A 21,856-nucleotide genomic window follows, 5' to 3' on the forward strand; every position below is an offset into this window, starting at 1 on the left:
TCCAAAGCATGGGGCACTTAACCCAGGAGATATGTGTTAAAACACACAACAGCTGTGGGCTTACACTGCACAGAAATTGGCAAGTAATTCAGGCAAGCGTATCAAATTCCAGAACCGATCACATTACCTTCATAGCTTTCCTATCCAATGATATCCCCACAGGGTTGTATTTAGGTTGCCCGATGTTGGGATCCCGGCGCACAGTATATCAGCGCCGGAAGCCCTACACCCGGCATACAGACATCTTTTCTCCCTCTTGGGGATCCACGACCCCCCTGGAGGGAGAATAAATAGCGTAGCTCGCCAACGTGCCTGCAAGGGGCTCATTTGCACTCTCCCAGCTGTTGGTATTCTGGCGCTGGTATGCTGGCTGCCGGGAGCCCGGCCGCCGGCATACCATACTACACCCATCCCCACAGTACAGTACAAACATATCCCCCACATATTTTCTCTTTCTTCACGCTCCCGTCCTCCTGACCCTGGTTCATCACTGCTGCGATGTGATATCATGCAGCCCACCAAAAACCTTTGCAATCTGGTGGACAACTACCGTATGCAATAGATAGCACCTATCCTCGTGTATCAATGCCTATTTCCCCATAGATTGTAAGCTTGCGAGCAGGGCCCTCCTACCTCTATGACTGTTTGTTTTTACCCGGTTTTGTCTTCTAATTGTGTCCAGTTGTAAAGACAAACGGAATTTGCTGCGCTATATAAGAAACTGTTAATAAATTAAATAAAACTAGTGTTTTTATTCAAAATGTTTAATGCCAGTGACATATCCAGTGCTAATGCTTAACTCCTTTTTTTTGTGTTTGTGCGTTTCTCTGAAAAGTACTTTTGCATGTTCTAATTATATTTAGTCTAAAATTTTATTGAAAGAGTTCAAATAAATCATATCAAAGCCTAATAACGGGTGTAGTATGGCTGACCGGCGGTCACCTGACTGCCGGTCAGCTTACTGACGCAGGGATCCCGGCGGGGAGGGGCGAGTGCAGCAAGCCCCTTGCGGGCTCGCTGCGCTCGCCACGCTGCGGGCTCGGTGGCGACCTGCGGTCGCCACGGGTTCTATTCCCACTCTATGGGTGTCGTGGACACCCACGAGTGGAAATAGTCCCTGTTGGTCGGCATGCCGACCATCGGGAAAGTGAGCCGTCTGGCTCGTGGAGGGGATCATGTGACTGTCGGTCAGCTGACCGGCGGTCACATGAATACCACCCCTAATAACTGGATTGTTAATGTTACAAAGCATTAAAACCTTTATCCCTCCTAGCCCGCTCAGACCCGTCTCTTCACCTCTCCCGTCCCTCCACTGTTCCCCCCTGACTCCCCTGTAGCTGAATATCTGCGGCCGCGGAATCGGGGAGCGCCGTGGAGGCTCCCGCGGATTGCGGCCTGCAGCCTGTCAGCAAGCCGGGGCCTCGATTTTGGGCTAATACATAGCAATATTTCACAGTACTAGAACAAGCAGGATTACATTTTTGTTTCCATTAAAACATTAATGAAAAAATAACAAAAAAAAAACCCACCACACGGTTTAAACAAAAAAAAAAAAAATAAGAATTTACTTACCGATAATTCTATTTCTCGGAGTCCGTAGTGGATGCTGGGGTTCCTGAAAGGACCATGGGGGATAGCGGCTCCGCAGGAGACAGGGCACAAAAAGTAAAGCTTTAGGATCAGGTGGTGTGCACTGGCTCCTCCCCCTATGACCCTCCTCCAAGCCAGTTAGGTACTGTGCCCGGACGAGCGTACACAATAAGGGAGGAATTATGAATCCCGGGTAAGACTCATACCAGCCACACCAATCACACCGTACAACTTGTGATCTAAACCCAGTTAACAGTATGATAACAGCGGAGCCTCTGAAAAGATGGCTCACAACAATAATAACCCGATTTTTGTAACTATGTACAAGTATTGCAGATAATCCGCACTTGGGATGGGCGCCCAGCATCCACTACGGACTCCGAGAAATAGAATTATCGGTAAGTAAATTCTTATTTTCTCTATCGTCCTAGTGGATGCTGGGGTTCCTGAAAGGACCATGGGGATTATACCAAAGCTCCCAAACGGGCGGGAGAGTGCGGATGACTCTGCAGCACCGAATGAGAGAACTCCAGGTCCTCTTTTGCCAGGATATCAATTTTGTAGAATTTTACAAACGTGTTCTCCCCTGACCACGTAGCTGCTCGGCAGAGTTGTAATGCCGAGACCTCTCGGGCAGCCGCCCAAGATGAGCCCACCTTCCTTGTGGAATGGGCCTTAACCGATTTAGACTGTGGCAGGCCTGCCTCAGAATGTGCAAGTTGAATTGTGTTACAAATCCAACGAGCAATCGCCTGCTTAGAAGCAGGCGCACCCAACTTGTTGGGTGCATACAGTATAAACAGCGAGTCAGATTTTCTGACTCCAGCTGTCCTGGAACATATTTTCAGGGCCCTGACAACTCCTAGCAACTTGGAGTCCTCCAAGTCCCTAGTAGGTGCAAGGCACCACAATAAGCTGGTTCAGGTGAAACACTGACACCACCTTAGGGAGAGAACTGGGGACGAGTCCGCAGCTCTGCCCTGTCCGAATGGACAAACAGATATGGGCTTTTTTGAGAAAAAACCACCAATTTGACACTCGCCTGGTCCAGGCCAGGGCCAAGAGCATGGTCACTTTTTATGTGAGATGCTTCAAATCCACATATTTGACTGGTTTTAAACCAATGTGATTTGAGGAATCCCAGAACTACGTTGAGATCCCACAGTGCCACTGGAGGCACAAAAAAGGGGTTTGTATATGCAATACTCCCTTGACAAACTTCTGGACTTCAGGAACTGAAGCCAATTCTTTCTGGAAGAAAATTTACAGGGCCGAATTTGAACCTTAATGGACCCCAATTTGAGGCCCATAGACACTCCTGTTTGCAGGAAATGCAGGAAACGACCGAGTTGAAATTTCTTTGTGGGGCCTTCCTGGCCTCACACCACGCAACATATTTTCGCCACACGTGGTGATAATGTTGTGCGGTCACCTCCTTTCTGGCTTTGACCAGGGTAGGAATGACCTCTTCCGGAATGCCTTTTTTCCCTTAGGATCCGGCTTTCCATCGCCATGCCGACAAACGCAGCTGCGGTAAGTCTTGGAACATACATGGTACTTGCTGAAGCAAGTCCCTTCTTAGCGGCAGAGGCCATAAGACCTCTGTAAGCATCTCTTGAAGTTCCGGGTACCAAGTCCTTCTTGGCCAATCCGGAGCCATGAGTATAGTTCTTACTCCTCTACGTCTTATAATTCTCAGCACCTTAGGTATGAGAAGCAGAGGAGGGAACACATACACCGACTGGTACACCCACGGTGTTACCAGAACGTCCACATCTATTGCCTGAGGGTCTCTTGACCTGGCGCAATACCTGTCCCGTTTTTTGTTCAGACGGGACGCCATCATGTCCACCTTTGGTATTTCCCAACGGTTTACAATCATGTGGAAAAAACTTCTCAATGAAGTTTCCACTCTCCCGGGTGGAGGTCGTGCTGAGGAAGTCTGCTTCCCAGTTTCCATTCCCGGGATGAAAAACTGCTGACAGTGTTATCACATGATTTTCCGCCCAGCGAAAAGTCCTTGCAGTTTCTGCCATTGCCCTCCTGCTTCTTGTGTCGCCCTGTCTGTTTACGTGGGCGACTGCCGTGATGTTTTTCCCACTGGATCAATACCGGCTGACCTTGAAGCAGAGGTCTTGCTAAGCTTAGAGCATTATAAATTTACCCTTAGCTCCAGTATATTTATGTGGAGAAAAGTCTCCATACTTGATCACACTCCCTGGAAATTTTTTCCTTGTGTGACTGCTCCCCAGCCTCTCAGGCTGGGCTCCGTGGTTACCAGCATCCAATCCTGAATGCCGAATCTGCTGCCCTCTAGAAGATGAGCACTCTATAACCACCACAGGAGAGACACCCTTGTCCTTGGATATTGGGTTATCCGCTGATGCATCTGAAGATGCGATCCGGACCATTTGTCCAGCAGATCCCACTGAAAAGTTCTTACGTGAAATCTGCCGAATGGAATTGCTTCGTAGGAAGCCACCATTTTTACCAGGACCCTTGTGCAATGATGCACTGTTTTTAGGAGGTTCCTGACTTGCTCGGATAACTCCCTGGCTTTCTCTTCCGGGAGAAACACCTTTTTCTGGACTGTGTCCAGAATCATCCCTAGGCACAGCAGACGTGTCGTCGGGATCAGCTGCGATTTTGGAATATTTAGAATCCACCCGTGCTGATTGTAGCAGTATCCGAGATAGTGCTACTCCGACCTCCAACTGTTCCCTGGACTATGCCCCTATCAGGAGATCGTCCAAGTAAGGGATAATTAAGACGCCTTTTCTTCGAAGAAGAATCATCAATTCGGCCATTACCTTGGTAAAGACCCCAGGGTGCCGTGGACAATCCAAACGGCAGCGTCTGAAACTGATAGTGACAGTTCTGCACCACGAACCTGAGGTACCCTTAGTGAGAAGGGCAAATTTGGGACATAGAGGTAAGCATCCCTGATGTCCCGGGACACTATATAGTCCCCTTATTCCTGGTTCGTTATCACTGCTCTGAGTGACTTCATCTTAATTTGAACCTTTGTAAGTGTTCAAAAACAAATTTTTAGAATAAGTCTCACCTAGCCTTCTGGCTTCAGTACCACAATATAGTGTGGAATAATACCCCTTTTCTGTAGTAGGAGGGGTAATTTAATTATCACCTGCTGGGAATACAGCTTGTGAATTTTTTCCCATACTACCTCCTTGTCGGAGGGAGACTTGGTAAAGCAGACTTCAGGAGCCTGCGAAGGGGAAACGTCTCGACATTCCCATCTGTACCCCCGGGATACTACTTGTAGGATCCAGGGGTCCTGTACGGTCTCAGCGCCATGCTGAGAACTTGTCAGACGCGGTGGAACGCTTCTGTTCCTGGGAATGGGCTGCCTGCTGCAGTCTTCTTCCCTTTCCTCTATCCCTGGGCAGATATGATCTTATAGGGACGAGAGGACTGAGGCTGAAAAGACGGTGTCTTTTTCTGCAGAGATGTGACTTAGGGTAAAAAACGGTGGATTTTCCAGCAGTTGCCGTGACCACCAGGTCCGATGGACCGACCCCAAACAAGTCCTCTTCCTGTATACGGCCATACTGTGCCGTTTGGAATCTGCATCACCTGACCACTGTCGTGTCCATAACATCTTCTGGCAGTTATGGACATCGCGTTTATTCATGATGCCAGAGTGCAAATATCCCTCTGTGCATCTCGCATATATAGAAATGCTCTATAGTCAATAAAATACTGTCCCTGTCAAGGGTATCAATATTTTTAGTCAGGGAATCCGACCAAGCCACCCTAGCTCTGCACATCCAGGCTGAGGCGATCGCTGGCCGCAGTATAACACCAGTATGTGTGTATATACTTTTTATTATATTTTCCAGCCTTGTCAGCTGGTCCTTGAGGACGGCCCTATCTATAGACGGTACCGCCACTTGTTTTGATAAGCGTGTGAGCGCCTTATCCACCTTAAAGGGTGTTTCCCAACGCGCCCTAACTTCTGGCGGGAAAGGGTATACCGCCCATAATTTTCTATCGGGGGGAACCCACGCATCATCACACACTTTATTTAATTTATCTGATTCAGGAAAAACTATGGTAGTTTTTTCACATCCCACATAATACCCTCTTTTGTGGTACTTGTAGTATCAGAAATACGTAACACCTCCTTCATTGCCTTTAACGTGTGGCCCTAATAAGGAATACGTTTGTTTATTCACCGTCGACACTGGATTCAGTGTCCCTGTCTGTGTCTGTGTCGACCGACTAAAGTAAACGGGCGTTTTAAAACCCTTGACGGTGTTTTTGAGACGTCTGGACCGTACTAATTGTTTGTCGGCCGTCTCATGTCGTCAACCGACCTTGCAGCGTGTTGACATTATCACGTAATTTCCTAAATAAGCCATCCATTCCGGTGTCGACTCCCTAGAGAGTGACATCACCATTACAGGCAATTGCTCCGCCTCCTCACCAACATCGTCCTCCTACCTGTCGACACACACGTACCGACACACAGCACACACACAGGGAATGCTCTGATAGAGGACAGGACCCACTAGCCCTTTGGAGAGACAGAGGGAGAGTTTGCCAGCACACACCAAAAACGCTATAATTATATAGGGACAACCTTATATAAGTGTTTTCCCTTATAGCATCTTAATATATATATAAGCATATCGCCAAATTAGTGCCCCCCCTCTCTGTTTTAACCCTGTTTCTGTAGTGCAGTGCAGGGGAGAGCCTGGGAGCCTTCCCTCCAGCCTTTCTGTGAGGGAAAATGGCGCTGTGTGCTGAGGAGATAGGCCCCGCCCCTTTTTCGGCGGCCTCGTCTCCCGCTCTTAACGGATTCTGGCAGGGGTTAAATATCTCCATATAGCCTCCGGAGGCTATATGTGAGGTATTTTTAGCCAAAATAGGTATTCATTTGCCTCCCAGGGCGCCCCCCTCCCAGCGCCCTGCACCCTCAGTGACTGCCGTGTGAAGTGTGCTGAGAGGAAAATGGCGCACAGCTGCAGTGCTGTGCGCTACCTTTAGAAGACTGAGGAGTCTTCTGCCGCCGATTCTGGACCTCTTCTTACTTCAGCATCTGCAAGGGGGCCGGCGGCAAGGCTCCGGTGACCATCCAGGCTGTACCTGTGATCGTCCCTCTGGAGCTGATGTCCAGTAGCCAAGAAGCCAATCCATCCTGCACGCAGGTGAGTTCACTTCTTCTCCCCTAAGTCCCTCGTTGCAGTGATCCTGTTGCCAGCAGGACTCACTGTAAAATAAAAAACCTAAGCTAAACTTTCCTAAGCAGCTCTTTAGGAGAGCCACCTAGATTGCACCCTTCTCGGCCGGGCACAAAAATCTAACTGGCTTGGAGGAGGGTCATAGGGGGAGGAGCCAGTGCACACCACCTGATCCTAAAGCTTTACTTTTTGTGCCCTGTCTCCTGCGGAGCCGCTATCCCCCATGGTCCTTTCAGGAACCCCAGCATCCACTAGGACGATAGAGAAAGGAGATTTATGACAGACTTATCATTGATCTCTTTCTGCGAGGTACATTGGTTCCACAGGGAAAACATTGAGGTGTAGAGATGGATCTTGATCAGAAGCACCAACAGGCTAAATCTTTAGACTGTCCAAGGATGCATTGGGGCCACCTCTATAACCCCACCTCCAGGCACTGTGAGCTCAGTTTCGTTAACCAGTCCAATGCAGGAGCAGGAAAAAGAGAAGGCAGATGTTAGTTACATAGAACCACGTTCTCACAACGGGAGAAGGGACTAGCGGCTAATGCCATACAAACCCATAGAAGCTAGGTGCGTCAGGGTGTGCGCCCTGTGGAACCAATGTACCTCACAGAAAGATTTAACAATGGTAAGTTTACCATAAATCTCCTTTTCTGCAGCAGGGTACATTGGTTTCCCTGTGGAAACCATCGGGGATATCCTAAAGCAGTTCCTCATGGGAGGGGACGCGCCGTAGCGGGTACTAGAACCCGGCGTCGAAAAGGAAGCATCCTGGGAGACGGAAGTATCAAAGGCATAGAACCTAATAAACGTGTTCACGGAGGACCACGTAGCCGCCTTGCACAATTGTTCAGCGGATGCGCAATGACGGGCCGCCCAAGAAGGTTCAACAGACCGAGTAGAATGGGCTTTAATAGCAGCAGGAGCTAGAAGACCAGCCTATGCATATGCTTGTGCAATCACCATTCTAATCCATCTGGCCAATGTTTGCTTGTTCGCAGAACAGCCACGTTTGTGAAAACCAAAAAGTACAAAAAGAGAAGCTGACCTCCTAATAGAGGCAGCCCTCCCCATGTAAATACGGAGTGCCCGTACCACATCCAAAGACCATTCTTTGGAAGACAAACCAGAAGAGATAAAAGCTGGAACCACAATCCCTTGGTTAAGATGGAAAGATGACACCACCTTAGGTAGATAACCAGGGCGAATTCTAAGAACTACCCGGTCACGGTGAAAACTCAGAAAAGGTGGACGACAGGACAAAGCGCCTAAGTCAGACACCCTCCTGGCAGTGGCAATAGCCAGTAGGAACAGGACCTTGACCGTGAGCCATTTAAGGTCCACTGACTCAAGAGGTTCAAATGGACTCTTGCAGGGCATTCAGGACAACAGACAGATCCCAAAAGAGCCACAGGAGGGACATAGGGAGGCTGAATCCGTAAAACACCCTGAGTGAAAGTATGAACGTCAGGAATACACAATTTCTCTGAAGCCACACAGACAATGCAGAGATATGAACCTTGAGGGAGGACAGTTGAAGGCCTAAATCCAGGCCTTGTTGCAGAAATGCCAGAAGTCTGGCAGTACTGAATTTGCATGCATCATAATTCTTAGCAGAACACCAGGTGAAGTAAGACTTCCAGACCCTATGATAAATACGTGCAGATGCTGGTTTGTGGGCCTTCAGCATAGTTTGGATAACCGCCTAGGAGAATTCTTGGCCCTTAGGAGTGAAGCTTCAAGAGCCACACCGTCAAAGCCAGTCTGGCCAGGTCTACACAAGGGACCTGAACGAGAAGGTCGGGGCGTTGAGGAAGTAGAAGAGGACGCTCTATTGATAGACCCTGCAGGTCTGAGAACCAATGCCGTCTGGGCCACGCTGGAGCGACTAGAAATAGTATTCCTCCTTCTTGCTTGAACTTCCGCAGTACCCTGGGCAGGAGCGACACTGGAGGGAACACGTAGGGCAGCCCAAAGTTCCATGGAATTGCCGGTGCGTCCACAAACGCTGCTTGAGGATCCCTTGTCCTTAATCCAAAGACCGGAACTTTGTGATTGTGCCAGGACGCCATCAGGTCTACATCTGGTAGACCTCACTTGTCCACTAGGAGTTGAAAGACTTCCTGATGAAGACTCCACTCCGGCGTGTACATCTTGACGACTGAGGAAATCCGCTTCCCAGTTGAGGACTCCCGGCATGAACACTGCCGATATTGCTGGCAGATGGCGTTCCGCTCAACGAAGGCTTTTTGACACTTCCATCATTGCCATTCGGCTTCGAGTGCCGCCTTGATGGTTTATGTATGCCACCATGGTGGCGTTGTCTGATTGTACTCGAACAGGCCTGTTCTGTATCAGACGCAGGGCAAGAGTCAAAGCATTGAACACTGCCCGCAATTCCAGAATGTTTATAAGGAGGAGAGATTTCTCCTGGGTCCACCGACCCTGGAAAGTGTGTTACTCCAGCACCGCACCCCATCCCCGCAGACTGGCGTCGGTAGTCAGTAGGACCCAGTTGGGGATCCAGAAGGGACGGCCCCTGCTCAACTGCTGGTCCTGTAGCCACCAGGTCAGCGACAGACGAACCTCCGGAGTCAAGGAAATCATGCGAGAACTGATCTGATGAGGCAGGCCGTCCCACTTGGAAAGGATTAACCTCTGCAGAGGGCGGGAATGAAATTGAGCATACTCTACCATGTCGAACGTTGATACCATGAGGCCTAGTACTTGTATCGCCGAGTGTATCGACACTCTTGGACGAGAGAGGATGTATCTGATCCTGTCCTGAAGTTTCAGGACCTTCTCTGAAAACAGAAACAGCCGTTGACTGTGTGCACTATGGGGGTAATTTTGAGTTGATCGCAGCAGGAACTTTGTTAGCAGTTGGGCAAAACCATGTGCACTGCAGGGGAGGCAGATATAACATGTGCAGAGAGAGATAGATGACACCACGGGAAGGGTGACATGGGAATCCACAGGTGGTGAATTTTCCCACTTGTTACACAACTCAGAAGGGAGAGGATAACGAGCTGCCATCTTTTTAGATAGGCAGAATTTCTTTCCTGGCGAGGACCAGGGGTTCTTGACACATGTCTACTAAATGGTCAGAATGCGGTAATATTTTAGTTACCTTCTGACATTCAAACTTAAAAGATTTCTTAGACACATTAGTGGAATCCACATCATCATCTATTGGTAGAATTTACTTAATAGCTTCCACTAGGTCAGGGAAATCAATCTGAGTTGTAGATTCCTCATCAGAAGCAGCGGTATCAGTGTCCGACGGGTCAGTATACTCCCCATCCTCATCAAAAGAATCTTCTGAGAGATTAGTGGATTGTGAGGAGGAAGTGGCCCGCTTAAATGACCCCTTGACACCAGAGTGACGTGGGGTAGGTTTATGTCTAACCAAAGATTGATTCAATTGCTGCAACTGTGTAGATAAATTATCCGCCCAAGGCGGATTTACCATAGGGACAATATGATGCTGCAATGGCACAGGAGGTCCCATAGGGGGCGTGGGGCGTGTCATAAGCGTATTGAGCATAGATGAGAATGCCGCCCAAGGTGGCTCCTAATTGGTTACCGCAGCCGCGGGTTGACTGGGAGATGTATGGCACATATTACACAGACCATCATACAAAGCTTCCCCCTCAAGCAACTCCCTGGCGCATGCGCTGCATGATACAAGAGCGTCCGTGGATTTCCCGCCCTGTGTGTTAGACATTTTAGTGAATGTAACTGCAGAGCGTATGAGTACAATACAGCCAGAAAGAGTACACTACCTGCGAATATATCCCCTAGTATGTGACAGTACACAACACCAGCGTCTTTATCCGGAACTATGTGACTGCGTACACAGTACACAACACCAGCGAATAAATCTGGTAGTATGTGACCGAGTACACAATAGAATACACTTGATGGTAAATATTGTGCAGCACTACATACGAGACCCTGACGCACCTAGTCCCTTAGGTTACAGAATACAGTGATATATATAGCTGGATACACTGAAAGTGAACTGCACACAGCAGATACAGGCACATACAGTGACAATGCAGATAATTATTCTTAGTAAGACAATAAAACTGCACTGGTCTAGTGTGTGTGTGCGCGAGATAGATAGATTATATATATATATATATATTATATATATATATATATATATATATATAACAATGTGCGGTCCGAGACCAGATGTGTATATCAGAATACTCGTACAATATATTCTGTCACAGGTACACTTGTTCTTAACTAACACTGTCTTAATATTGACATGTAGAATACTTAAAATGTATGTAAAATCAAGGCACTGATGTACAGGCGGATTTACAGAGGAGACCTTGCTCTACAGTCCCGTAGACCAGTCGCAGCTAATCATAGAAGATGGCGCCCAGCGTCTCAGTCAGGGAGTGAGGGAGAGTGTGAGGCAGCTCCAGGGCGGGAACACCAGCAGTAGATGGCGCCCGGAGCTGGGGGAGGGGCTACAGGTCAAGCACCTTCTCCCCTATGCTGGTCCTCACCATTTGGTACTATGGAGTCTTAATAAAGTGGATATTAATATATCAGACCCGTACTCCTATGCCCTGTTGGATATAGAGGGGTCCCTGCTCTGTTACAGTGTCCACGACAGCGTCGCAGTCCGTCTCCTTAGACTGCAACCGGAACGTGATTTAATGACGGGTCCCACCTGGGGGACCCTCTTACCTCCTCCCTTCTGTAGCAGCCACGCGAACCAGGAGAGCGTCTGTGACCGTGTGCCTAGAGCCGGAGCGTCTCAACCGCAAGTACCCGGGAACAGTGCCAGTGGGAGTATGCGACGCCGCTTGGGAGGTGACGGAGATGCAGCACAGAATGTCACCATGACATGTAAGTGCTGCGTCCCTTGAAGTCTTCTAAAAGCTTTTTTCAGGGCTGACCAGTGCAGCCCCCGTGTTAAGTGATCTGCTTCTGCAGGCACCAACTCGAAACTGAGCTCACAGTACCTGGAGGCAGGGTTATAGAGGAGGCCCCAATGCATCCTGGGACAGTCTAAAGCTTTAGTCTGCTGGTGCCTGGATCAAGATCCATCTCTACACCCCAATGTTTTCCCTGTAGAAACCAGTGTACCCCGCTGCAGGAAAAGCTTTTTCTTTTTAAAAAAAAATAATAATGTTTTTTTTCCAACCCTGTTGATTAGTAATGGTTAGTATTACTGCCTTACAGTACTGAGGTCTTTGTTTCAATACCCACCGCTGCCATAACATGGTTATGCCTGTGTGGCAGTTAGGTTTCCATCCACAATACAAAATATATAGTGGTAGGTTAATTGGCTACTAGTGTGTATGCATGTAGTAGAGAACACAGATTGTAAGCTCTGCTGCGTTAGGGACTGACGTAAATGGCCAAATATTCTCTGTAAAAGTGCTGAATATTATGTGCTATAAAAATAACAAAATAATAAAATGAACTTAGCAATATAATGCATCTCCCAGTAACACTTCACAAAGAATCTTAAATAGCTACAATTAACAATGTACTTAAAGCTATTGCTTATATTTTCAAAAAAGTATTTAATCTTAGAGTACATCATTGCATTCATTAGTTTATTAGTTTACTTGCTGTTCTTCATTTCTGTACAGAGGTCAAACTGTTGTAACAATTAAACAAAACCATAAATGAAAAGACAAATATTATGAAGCTTAGGACTTCAAGGGGTATGTGTTCAAGATACTGGCTGTCGGGATACTGTCGCTGGAATCCTGACACCCGTCAGAACACAGGTGCCGGAATCCAGAACAGGTCAAGATACCGAAGCTGGAATCCCGAATGTAAGTGCAGTCGCCAACCAAATAACTGTTGGCTAATCAGCATCTGTACATGACATGCATTCCCTCGAAGCAAAGCCCACACTGAGGATGCCTGGAACAATATCAGACTAAAACAAAGCTTACAAGTGACCCAAACACTGATCAATCGGGATTGCATGATACCTACTACTACTAGTTATTTATATAGCGCACACATATTCCACAGCGCTTTACAGAGAATATTTGGCCATTCACATCAGTCCCTGCCCAGTGGAGCTTATAATCTATATTCCCTATCACATGTGTACACACACATTCACACTAGGGTCAATTTTGTTGGGAGCCAATTAACCTACTAGTATATTTTTGGATTGTGGGAGGAAACCGGAGGACTCGGAGGAAACCCACGCAAGTACGGGGAGAATATACAAACTCCACACAGTTAGGGCCATGGCTAGCCATTATACCAGCCATACTGCCCACCACACCATCAATACTTGCGAACAGGGATCTGCTGGCAGGAGAGAATGAGAGTGGGGGCAGAGGCGGATATTAGTGAGGTGGAGTGGTGGCAGAGGTATATATGGTGGCGTGGCAGCAGAGGCGGATATTAGTGAGGTAGAGTGGCAGCAGAGGCGGATATAAGTGAGTTGGAGGGGCGGCAGAGGCGGACATTAGTGAGGTGGAGGGGCAGCAGGGACGTATATTAGTGAGGTGGAGGGGCAGCAGGGACGTATATTAGTGAGGTGGAGGGGCAGCAGGGACGTATATTAGTGAGGTGGAGGGGCAGCAGGGACGTATATTAGTGAGGTGGAGGGGCAGCAGGGACGTATATTAGTGAGGTGGAGGGGCAGCAGGGACGTATATTAGTGAGGTGGAGGGGCAGCAGGGACGTATATTAGTGAGGTGGAGGGGCAGCAGGGACGTATATTAGTGAGGTGGAGGGGCAGCAGGGACGTATATTAGTGAGGTGGAGGGGCAGCAGGGACGTATATTAGTGAGGTGGAGGGGCAGCAGGGACGTATATTAGTGAGGTGGAGGGGCAGCAGGGACGTATATTAGTGAGGTGGAGGGGCAGCAGGGACGTATATTAGTGAGGTGGAGGGGCAGCAGGGACGCATATTAGTGAGGTGGAGGGGCAGCAGGGACGCATATTCGTGAGGTGGAGGGGCAGCAGGGACGCATATTCGTGAGGTGGAGGGGCAGCAGGGACGCATATTCGTGAGGTGGAGGGGCAGCAGGGACGCATATTCGTGAGGTGGAGGGGCAGCAGAGGTGGATATTCGTGAGGTGGAGGGGCAGCAGAGGTGGATATTCGTGAGGTGGAGGGGCAGCAGAGGTGGATATTCGTGAGGTGGAGGGGCAGCAGAGGTGGATATTCGTGAGGTGGAGGGGCAGCAGAGGTGGATATTCGTGAGGTGGAGGGGCAGCAGAGGTGGATATTCGTGAGGTGGAGGGGCAGCAGAGGTGGATATTCGTGAGGTGGAGGGGCAGCAGAGGTGGATATTAGTGAGGTGGAGGGGCAGCAGGGGCGTATATTAGTGAGGTGGAGGGGCAGCAAGGGCGTATATTCGTGAGGTGGAGGGGCAGCAGAGGTGGATATTCGTGAGGTGGAGGGCGGCAGAGGTGGATATTCGTGAGGTGGAGGGGTAGCAGAGGTGGATATTCGTGAGGTGGAGGGGCAGCAAGGGCGTATATTCGTGAGGTGGAGGGGCAGCAGAGGTGGATATTCGTGAGGTGGAGGGCGGCAGAGGTGGATATTCGTGAGGTGGAGGGGCAGCAGAGGTGGATATTCGTGAGGTGGAGGGGCAGCAGAGGTGGATATTCGTGAGGTGGAGGGGCAGCAGAGGTGGATATTCGTGAGGTGGAGGGGCAGCAGAGGTGGATATTCGTGCGGTGGAGGGGCGGCAGAGGCAGATATTAGTGAGGTGGAGGGCTGCAGAGGCGGATATTAGTGAGGTGGAGGGGCGGCAGAGACTGGAAGATATGGGGGGGGGGGGGAGCAGAGGCAAGTATCACGGAAAGAGGAGGCAGGCATCAGCAGTGGCGGGTATCGGGGGTAGAGACGACAGCAGAAGCTAGTATCAGGGTGGAGGGTAGCAGAGGCAAGTTTTACGGGGAGGGGAGGCGAGGTAGATATCAGAGAGGCAGCAGAGGTGGATATCAGGGGTCAGAGGGATTGTGGAAGACAGACTCGGGTGATCCTTGTCTGGCACCTTCATTGTATGATTGTAGCTGCTCAATGCAATGTGTAACCCACGTTGGCTGACCGCAGCTGTAAACCCATTCATCACACCAGCAAGTACACCAATACGCATTCAACTATCCCGCTCACGTTACGGAGACACATGATGTGGACAAATTCGGCCGCGCCGGGATTCCTCTGACCTTAGTAACTGTAGTTCTGCGAGGTCCAAAGTACCGGCCATTGGTGAGAGCGCACCTCTCCCAGCGCCCGCCGCGAACTACAAATCCCGGCTGCCCCAGCAGCTCGGCCTTGGTTAGGGAAAAAAAAACTTCAAGTCGATGAAACTTTACTTACACAATGTGTCTCCAACTCTGCGACAGGAAAGGGCCAGACGTCACGGACGTGGCTACGTCACCGGAACTGCTTCTGCGGTGTAACTGGAGGAGGAGCTATATAACACGATGATGGACTGAGTCTGCACGATATGTCTGACCGCATGGCGGGGCGGCTTGCCTGAGCTGCTGGAGCTAGTAGTAGTGAGATGAGATGTTGTAGTAGTAGTTCTAGTTCTGATGGATAAGGAAAGGAAACGTGTCAGCGTCACACACTGCTGACGGTGCCTGCTGACGGTGCATCCAAGGTTTCCAATGTTTGTACTTGCATGAAATGTCTACTTACACACAGATTACACTTACAGCCCTCTGTCATCAGCCTTTTTATATATTACACCTGAAGAAGGCTTAGGGCACTTTTTAAGAAAGAGACATAACCCCATTAGTACCATGATGCATCACTGGAAAAAGGCAATCTGACGGAGGTGGCTTAATGATCTGGGCAATGTTCTACTGGGAAACATTGGATCCTGGTATTGCCATATACAGTACCACCTACCTTTACATTGTTGCAGACCAAGTACATTCCTACCAGCAATGGTATTCCTATACTGCAAAACATCGCACAAATAACCCGGTATCGACCCGGCATACTGCCGGGTTGACACGGGTCAGTGTGCGGTGTGAAAGCGCCAAGTCCAAATTCCCGGGTCGCCTGACCCGATAATTCAACCCGGGTTATAAGCAGTGTTATTCCTAGGTTAAATATCGGGCATACTTGCCTACCTGACCCTCTCCATGAGGGAGAAAATGCTCTGTTCCTGGACTTTCCTGGTAATGTATGATTGCCATCACCTGTGGTGAGCTAGTTAATTGATAAGAAAGGTGTTTCACCACAGGTGATGGCAATCATACATTACCAGGAAAGTCCAGGAACAGAGCATTTTCTCCCTCATGGAGAGGGTCAGGTAGGCAAGTATGATATCGGGTCAGTGGCTGCGTAAACGGATTCCTGGACCCGTTTACTAGATAGGGAGAGCCGGCGCGGAGATGAGCTGATCTCCCAGCGCCGCCCCTGATGCCGGCTCCGCCCCCTGCTGCTATGGCAACCGACCCGGCAGGTCGGACATCCAGCCAAAAGGGGTAGAAGAGTCTCCAATGCCGGATCCCACCCGAGAAGGACCCGTTTTCAATTCCCGGGTGGGATCCGGCATTGGAGATGTGAAAGGGGTAATAGAGTTCAAGAATTTACTTGGCCTCCAAATTACCCAATCCTTTGTCCAATTCAAGCAGGTTCTGGAAAAACAAGCCCGAGCCATGGAGGCTCACCTCGCAACTTAAGGTGTGTACACACAGTGCAATATTACCTTGCGATTTTGAATATATAGTCAAAATCACAAGGAAAGTTTGTGCAAATTGCAAGGCATTAGCCACCTTGCGATCCTGATGCACGGTTCCACGGATAGGTATCGCAAGGCTACATAGACTGTGCAGGCAAGTCAATCTTGACTAGTAATAAAGTATAGTCAAAACTGGCACTTGGTCAAAATTGCACATAGCCAGTATCGCAAGCACACATAGTTAATATCACACAGTCCATATCGCATAGTCAAAATCGAAGATAGCCAAAATCTCACCGTCTGTATGCACCTTAACAGGTCTTAAAGCATCTACTTCGTCTTGGTACTAGACTCCACAGGACATCTACTCAGGTTTTGTGGTAGTTTGTCAGCATATGGAAGATTTAAGGGGGGGTACTCACAGAGCGATAATCTAGGCAATCTGACTAGATTGCTTAGATTTTAAGCATGATCGCTCCGTGTGTACCCCCCACAGCAATAGCGATGCGCAGCCCCGCGCATTGCTATCACTGGTGCTAGTTTGGCCTGCCATGAAGGCCAATCTAGCAGGTCACTCATTTCACCCGCTGGAAATGAGCGCCCCCATCCCCCCCCAATCCCGTCTTCCCCCCGCATGCTCAGCACACATCGCACTGTGCTGAGCGGTGGGAGAGATGTGTGCTGAGCGGTTCGCTCAGCACACATCTCTCCCACATCGGCCCGTGAATACGGGCCTTTACACAATATTTGGCAGGTGTGGCTATTCGGTCTATGGTCCCTATTCAGGTTGGATTGCAATAGTGATTTTTGTACTACTGCGCATGCGCTGTGTTCCCGGATGGATGCAGTCACACTCTTGGTGATGGGGGGCGGTCCGGCAAACAGAGGCGTGGCTGGGTAGTTTTCAGGGTGGCTGCGTGACATCACTCGCAGCTGCTCTGATGGAAAAAAATGGTGTCGGGCTATCCACAATTGCTGCGACTGCAATGTAATTGTGGCGTGATCGCAATTACATTGCAGACGCTGGGCACGGGCCCTCATTCCGAGTCGTTCGCTCACTAGCTGCTTTTAGCAGCAGTGCAAACGCTAAGCTGCCGCCCTCTGGGAGTGTATCTTAGCTTAGCAGAAGTGCGAACGAAAGGATCGCAGCGCTGCCACAAAAAAATTTTGTGCAGTTTCAGAGTAGCTGCAGACCTACTCCTACCTTGCGATCACTTCAGTCTATTTAGTTCCTGTTTTGACGTCACAAACACGCCCTGTGTTCGGCCAGCCACTCCCCCGTTTCCCCAGCCACTCCTGCATTTTTATCTTGCACGCCTGCGTTTTCTCTAACGTCCTAGTGGATGCTGGGGACTCCGTAAGGACCATGGGGAATAGACGGGCTCCGCAGAAGACAGGGCACTTTAAGAAAGAATTAGGACTACTGGTGTGCACTGGCTCCTCCCTCCTCCAGACCTCAGTTAGAATCTGTGCCCGGACAGAGCTGGGTGCTACTTAGTGAGCTCTCCTGAGCTTGCTAATAAGAAAGTATTTTATTAGGATTTTTTATTTTCAGAGAGATCTGCTGGCAACAGACTCTCTGCTACGTGGGACTGAGGGGAGAGAAGTAGACCTACTAACTGCGGATAGGTCATGCTTCTTAGGCTACTGGACACCATTAGCTCCAGAGGGATCGAACACAGGAACACTTGGTCGTCCGATCCCGGAGCCGCGCCGCCGTCCCCCTCGCAGAGCCAGAAGAGAAGCAAGAAGACTTCAAAATCGGCGGCAGAAGACTCCTGTCTTCATATGAGGTAGCACACAGCACTGCAGCTGTGCGCCATTGCTCCCACATTACACCCACACACTCCGGTCACTGTAGGGTGCAGGGCGCAGGGGGGGGGCGCCCTGGGCAGCAATTAGAGACCTCTTGGCAAAAGTGGGCATATATACAGTTGGGCACTGTATATATGCATGAGCCCCCGCCATTATTTTACACAAAATTGCGGAACAGAAGCCCGCCGCTGAGGGGGCGGGGCTTCTTCCTCAGCACTCACCAGCGCCATTTTCTCTCCACAGCTGTGCTGAGAGGAAGCTCCCCAGGCTCTCCCCTGCAGAAGCATGATAGAAGAGGGTGAAAAAGAGAGGGGGGGCACATAAATTTGGCGTAAAAACAATGTATACAGCAGCTACTGGGTTAACACTACGTTACTGTGTGATTCCTGGGTAATATAGCGCTGGGGTGTGTGCTGGCATACTCTCTGTCTCTCCAAAGGGCCTTGTGGGGGAACTGTCTTCAAATAGAGCATCCCCTGTGTGTGTGGTGTGTCGGTACGTGTGTGTCGACATGTCTGAGGTAAAAGGCTCCCCTAAGGAGGAGATGGAGCTAATATGTGTGTGAGAGGGTGTCTCCGTCGACAACGCCGACACCTGTTTGGATATGTGTAAGTGCTAAGGTGAATTTATTGCACAAAAGATTAGAGAACAGACAGAAAATCTACCCATGTCTGTCCCTATGGCGCAGAGACCTTCAGAGTCTCACAATGCTCACTATCCAAAATAATAGACACTGATATCGACACGGAGTTTGACTCCTGTGTCGACTACGATAATTCAAAGTTACAGCCAAAAGGGCAGACAAGTATTCAATATATGATTATTGTAATAAAGATGATTTGCATATCACTGATAACTCATCTGTCCCTGACACAAGGGTACACATTTTAAGGGGAAGAAAGCTGAGGTAAATTTCCCTCCTCTCATGAGGAAAAAGAGCGTGAATCTCCAGACAAGAGACTGCAGCTTCCCACAAAGAATTCTCAGGCAGTATTCTTTCCCCACTAGGGCCAGGATGTGATGGGAATCTTCCCCTAGGGTGTCACGATTGCCCAAAAGGTAGCCCTAGCTATTCTCAGGTATCCTGCAGATAGCGTGCACATTTTGATACACTACTCAGACCGGCAATTGTGTCGGCATGGGTTTATAGCGCTGTGGCGGCGTGGACAGGTACCTTATCAGCAGAAATTGAGATCCTAGTATGTATGTATATATATATATATGTATATATGGAGATATATATATATATATATATATATATATATTTCTCTGACGTCCTAGTGGATGCTGGGACTCCGTCAGGACCATGGGGAATAGCGGCTCCGCAGGAGACAGGGCACAAAATTTAAAAGTTTGACCACTAGGTGGTGTGTACTGGCTCCTCCCCCTATGACCCTTCTCCAAGCCTCAGTTAGGTTTTTGTGCCCGTCCGAGCAGGGTGCAATCTAGGTGGCTCTCCTAAAGAGCTGCTTAGAAAAAGTTTGTTAGGTTTTTTATTTTCAGTGAGTCCTGCTGGCAACAGGCTCACTGCAACGAGGGACTTAGGGGAGAAGAAGTGAACTCACCTGCATGCAGGATGGATTGGCTTCTTAGGCTACTGGACACTAGCTCCAGGGGGACGATCACAGGTACAGCCTGGATGGGTCACCGGAGCCGCGCCGCCGACCCCCTTGCAGATGCCGAATAGAGAAGAGGTCCAGAAACCGGCGGCAGAAGACGTCTCAGTCTTCATGAGGTAGCGCACAGCACTGCAGCTGTGCGCCATTGCTCTCCGCACACTTCACACCAGCGGTCACTGAGGGTGCAGGGCGCTGGGGGGGGCGCCCTGGGCAGCAATGTAATATACCTATTCTGGCTAAAATATATCACATATAGCTCCTGGGGCTATATGGATGTATTTAACCCCTGCCAGGTTCCAAAAAAACCGGGAGAAGAAGCCCGCCGAAAAGGGGGCGGGGCCTATTCTCCTCAGCACACAGCGCCATTTTCCTGCCCAGCTCCGCTGCGAGGAAGGCTCCCAGGACTCTCCCCTGCACTGCACTACAGAAACAGGGTAAAAACAGAGAGGGGGGGCACTTATTGGCGATATTTATAATATTTGAGCTGCTATAAAGGGAACACACTTATTAAGGTTGTCCCTATATATATTTATAGCGCTTGGGTGTGTGCTGGCAAACTCTCCCTCTGTCTCCCCAAAGGGCTAGTGGGGTCCTGTCTTCTATCAGAGCATTCCCTGTGTGTCTGCTGTGTGTCGGTACGTGTGTGTCGACATGTATGAGGACGATGTTGGCGTGGAGGCGGAGCAATTGCCTGTAATGGTGATGTCACCCCCTAGGGAGTCGACACCAGAATGGATGGCTTTGTTTATGGAATTACGGGATAGTGTCAGCACGCTACAAAAGTCGGTTGACGACATGAGACAGCCGGCAAACCAGTTAGTACCTGTCCAGGCGTCTCAGACACCGTCAGGGGCTGTAAAACGCCCTTTACCTCAGTCGGTCGACACAGACCCAGACACTGACACTGAATCCAGTGTCGACGGTGAAGAAACAAACGTATTTTCCAGTAGGGCCACACGTTATATGATCACGGCAATGAAGGAGGCTTTGCATATCTCTGATACTGCAAGTACCACAAAAAGGGGTATTATGTGGGGTGTGAAAAAACTACCGATAGTTTTTCCTGAATCAGAGGAACTGAATGAAGTGTGTGATGAAGCGTGGGTTACCCCAGATAGAAAACTGCTAATTTCAAAGAAGTTATTGGCATTATACCCTTTCCCGCCAGAGGTTAGGGCGCGCTGGGAAACACCTCCTAGGGTGGATAAGGCGCTCACACGCTTATCAAGTTAAAGGATGCATTTCTTTATATGCAAGATGCACAGAGAGATATTTGCACTCTGGCATCAAGAGTAAGTGCGATGTCCATATCTGCCAGAAGAAGTTTATGGACGCGCCAGTGGTCAGGTGATGCGGATTCCAAACGACAAGGAATTATTTGGGGTCGGTCTATCGGATCTGGTGGCCACGGCAACGGCCGGAAAATCCACCTTTTTACCCCAGGTCACCTCCCAGCAGAAAAAACCGCAGGCTTTTCAGCCGCAGTCCTTTCGTTCCTATAAGAACAAACGAGCAAAAGGACATTCCTATTTGCCCCGAGGCAAAGGAAAGGGTAAGAGACTGCAACAAGCAGCTCCTTTCCAGGAGCAGAAGCCCTCCCCGGCTTCTACAAAGGCGTCAGCATGACGCTGGGACCTTACAAGCAGACTCAGGGGCGGTGGGGGGTCGCCTCAAACATTTCAGCGCACAGTGGGCTCACTCGCAGGTGGACCCCTGGATCCTGCAGGTAGTATCTCAGGGTTACAGGTTGGAATTCGAGAAGTCCCCTCCTCGCCGTTTCCTAAAGTCTGCTTTGCCAACGTCTCCCTCCGACAGGGCGACGGTATTGGAGGCCATTCACAAGCTGTATTCTCAGCAGGTGATAGTCAAGGTACCCCTCCTACAACAGGGACAGGGGTATTACTCCACGCTATTTGTGGTACCGAAGCCGGACGGCTCGGTAAGACCGATTCTAAATCTAAAATCTCTGAACCT

At 49.5% G+C, this 21,856-nt stretch overlaps 1 protein-coding gene across 6 annotated transcripts in view; it reads right to left on the minus strand.

Annotated features, from left to right (window-relative positions):
- SLC39A10 (solute carrier family 39 member 10) overlaps nt 1–15,321 on the minus strand; it is a 250,766-nt gene extending 235,445 nt beyond the window's left edge. For 2 of the 6 annotated variants that reach the window (XM_063934149.1, XM_063934144.1), the window contains exon 1: nt 14,977–15,120. The gene's annotated coding sequence lies outside the window, so the exon portion shown is untranslated. The other 4 variants (XM_063934145.1, XM_063934147.1, XM_063934146.1 and 1 more) reach the window with 4 other exon arrangements.
- Nucleotides 15,322–21,856: the final 6,535 nt, after the last annotated feature.

This window comes from Pseudophryne corroboree, chromosome 7, assembly GCF_028390025.1.
Source record: "Pseudophryne corroboree isolate aPseCor3 chromosome 7, aPseCor3.hap2, whole genome shotgun sequence".
Classification (NCBI taxonomy): domain Eukaryota; kingdom Metazoa; phylum Chordata; class Amphibia; order Anura; family Myobatrachidae; genus Pseudophryne; species Pseudophryne corroboree.